Source organism: Colias eurytheme, chromosome 8, assembly GCF_061535395.1.
Source record: "Colias eurytheme isolate Ceu_HAF_F1 chromosome 8, ilColEury1 Martin Lab GWU primary, whole genome shotgun sequence".
Classification (NCBI taxonomy): domain Eukaryota; kingdom Metazoa; phylum Arthropoda; class Insecta; order Lepidoptera; family Pieridae; genus Colias; species Colias eurytheme.
Window position 1 is genome coordinate 702325 of NC_142987.1, and position 4196 is coordinate 706520.

Consider the following 4196-nt stretch of genomic DNA (forward strand, 5'->3'; position numbering starts at 1 on the left):
CGAATGCCAGAAGCGAATAGTTTCACTCATACTTTTCCACTCACACTTTTCCACTCAAACGTTTCCACTTCCACGTTTCCACTCACAATTTTCCACTCACAATTTTCAACCCACAATTTTCCACTCACAATTTTCCACCCACAATTTTCCACTCACAATTTTCCACTCACAATTTTTCACTCACAATTTTCCACTCACAATTTTCAACCCACAATTTTCCAATCACAATTTTCCACTCACAATTTTCCACTCATAATTTTCCACCCACAATTTTCCACTCACGATTTTCCACTCACGATTTTCCAGTAACAATTTTCCACTCACAATTTTCCACTCATTATTTTCCACTCACAATTTTCCACTCACAATTTTCCACTCACATTTTCCACTCACAATTTTTCACTCACAATTTTCCACTCACAATTTTCCACACACAATTTCAATTTTCCACTCACAATTTTCCACTCACAACTTTTCACTCACGATTTTCCACTCACGATTTTCCAGTCACAATTTTCCACTCACAATTTTTCACTCACGATTTTCCAGTCACAATTTTCCACTCACAATTTTTCACTCACGATTTTCCACTCACAATTTTCCACTCACAATTTTCCACTCACAATTTTCCACTCATTATTTTCCACTCACTCATTATTTTCCACTCACCATTTTTCACTCACAATTTTCCACTCACAATTTTCCACTCACAATTTTCCACCCACAATTTTCCACTCACAATTTTCCACTCACAATTTTCCACTCATTTTTTTCCACTCACAACTTTCCACCCACAATTTTCCACTCAAACTTTTCCACTGTGTTTTAATTAGTTATTTTTATTCAATACTTTTTAGTGAATCAAAGTTACTTGCTACATTTCAATCAAGTCATCGCGATCAGACAAAAATGCTCATAGCATAAAAACTACTGGGCCTATCCGAATAAAATTTTTATGGCACCAATTCGACACCTTTCCACATCAAACAAAAAAAGAATTACGGTTCAGAAAGCTCGGAGTAATCGGTTTACATACATTAAAAAAAACATACCGGCCGAATTGATAACCTCCTCCTTTTTTTGAAGTCGGTTAATAAACATAAATTGTTCTTCAATAAAGCTTATTTTATATCCTCAATTTAAAGTTTTAGTTTTCTACAAAAGATTTTTCCAAAGTTCAAAATTCTCACAAAGTTATGCGATTTTCACATGTATGAAAGTGTATTATGTATTTTTTAATAAATACGTCCTGAAAAAAGCGTATTTACAATGTATTTACCCTATTTTATAGCGCTCAAGATATAACAATTCATTTTGTGTCGTAAAAATCTTCGACGCCTTCATTATGACGTCGTTAACATTTTCTTTTATGGCAAACACTTCTTTTGATGTCTCAGAATAAATAGTTACGTTGAATGAGGATGTCTTAACTATTGACTGTTTAGGGTATGGCCACATTGTAGTGTTCGAAAGCGATCTTTAAGTTTGTAGGGGACTATAACGTTGTTTAAACTTTGGTTGTAATGTGGATATACCCTAATAATGCATAGTAAAGACAATTTAATGTTTTATGTGTTTTATTTTTGTAATACTAATACTGATTCAGATTTTTCCTGGTAATACGTGCTTTGTAAAAATATTTTCGAGTTTTAATGCATTTTACTAATAATTTTCGTAATGAGTACATCATCATACATTTGTGACAAGCGTTATGTGCTGTTCATCCCTTAAAATTATATAATTTTTACAAGCGATCGAAAAGCTGGAAATATTTCTTTGGAAGGGGCATGCACCACTGGCATACGATAGCCAATGTGACGGTAAATATTTTAGTTAGTTTTATTAATATCTGAGTTAGCAATTATATGGAACCCTCTTATGTTCATATTTATATGCTTTTTATCCATTTTTCTGCAAATACGATCGAAGAATAAAAAATTAAATGTTCCCGAGTCGCGTTTATATTTGAATTGTATTACTTAAATAAGGTTATAGTCTTTAAAATTTGCAAAGAAAATCATGATCAGAGTACTTTATAAATAACTAGCGGTCCGCCCCGGCTTCGCCCGTGGTACATATGAAAAATAGATGTTGGCCGATTCTCAGAATTACCCGATATGCACAGAAAATTTCATGAGAATCGGTCCACCCGTTTCGGTGGATGATGCAGACTAACATTGTGACACGAGAATTTTATATATAAGAATAATTTTTCCATGAGGAAACCCTGCCATGTAATTAAAGGAAAATTTTAAATTAAATATTATAGCCATTATTTACAACCTTTAATTCTTCTTTGGTATTCGCTTTTCTATTTATATTGTGATAATATCAAAAGCTTCCAGAATATTCGGCCGTTCAAAAATTCCATTGAAGAAAATTTTCATAAATGTTGTTTATTCTTCTTTTAACATTTAATCGTTACCTACATTTTAACATCGAACAAAAGATCACTTAAAATTTTATGTTTATTAAAAATACAATGAAAAATAACACAAAGGGAAATAAATGTTGATTAGAAGAAATAAGGAAACAAACGTCGAGGCAATAGAAACATTTAGAGATTAAATTCAAAATTTAGAGAATTAATAAATACAGAAATGGCGTTTTAATTTTTCAACAACCAGATGGGACCAAGCCCTTATAAATAAGAGTTTTACAGCTTGCGTCGGTGTAGTTTATAGAAGCTATTGTATTTTTCATAAGACAAGTAGGCAGATGGTTGCGAGGAATAAAAGACGAAGTCTAATTTTGTTATCTTGGATAAGGAATATCAAAACTATCAATGAATTAATTCGTAATTTAGGCACTTATTCGGTTATAACAGTTTTCTGTGATTTTATAAATTTAACAGCAAAATATGGTAGTGTATTTTTGTGTTTCATTAGATTACTAACTGTGTCCCGCGGTTTTATCCACATTAATCCGTTCTTATAGCCGGTCATGGGAATGAAATAGGCTATCTAACACTGAACGAATTTTTGAAATCGGACCCATAAATGCTCAGATTAACACGTTTAACCAAACAAACTCTCTTCAGCTTTGTGTTGCAGATTTTAACTAAGTTGTTACTATTTATGTAATTTTTTCGTTAATAAGAACCCACACTTAATACCTATCCTACTAATATTATAAATGCGAAAGTTTATGAGGATGTGTGTGTGTGTGTGTGTGTGTGTGTTTGTTACTCTTTCACGCAAATACTACTGAACCGATTACAATGAAATTAAGCACACATATAGAGGGTAACTTGGATTAACACACAGGATAGGTTTTATCCCGGAAATCCCACGGGAACGAGAACTATATACTTTTTCTTTGAAAACGCGGGCGAAGCCGTGGGTGGAAAGCTAGTTTATTATTAACTGAAATGACTGCATAATTTTTGATTGAGTTATAAACACAAATTCCGACACGTTCAAACTTAGTATTAATAATATTAAAAATCATATCATGAAGATACTTTCGTTCAGCGTTTTATGCGAAATTATTTTTATCGTCCAAATACATTCCATGGATTTATATATTCGAGTCACGTTCCAGCAATTTATATATTCTTTAAAACTTCTGACAAACAGCAAAAACATTGCATCCAAATTTATCCTTGGAGGGTAGTTTGATATTTGGTAGAAAGTTTATTTAATGTTAACTACTGGAAGTTTGACCTATTTTGACAGAAGCGTGGACCTTCGCGAATCCTAGTGATATTATAAATAGGAAAGTTTGTGTGAAAAGTTGTTTGAAACTACTAGATAGATTTTGATAATATTACCATAATAATAAATGAGGTATAGAATTCTACTAATATTATAAATGCGAAAGTTTGTGAGGATGGATGTTTGTTACTATTTCACGAAAAAGCTACTGGTCAGATTTGGAAACTTTAGGGTCCGTTTACACAGACCGGCTCGGAGAGGAGAGCAGATTCTTATCACGTATTTGTAGTAGGGTTTATTTTTGCGTGTGCACTGCTTTTGACATTAAGAATGCTTGAACGCGCTTGGTGTGAAATAATAAGAGGAGCTGACCGGCTCTGATCGCGTACTTTTTCTCGTTCGCGCAGCCGTTCGGCTCCGATTGCATGCGCATCCGCTTTCAGATAGCTTCCAGCCGGTCTATGTGAAATAGTTGGCGGCTCCGCTCCGACCAACTCCAAGCGTATATAAGATTCGGTCTGTGTGAAAAGAAAAATGCGC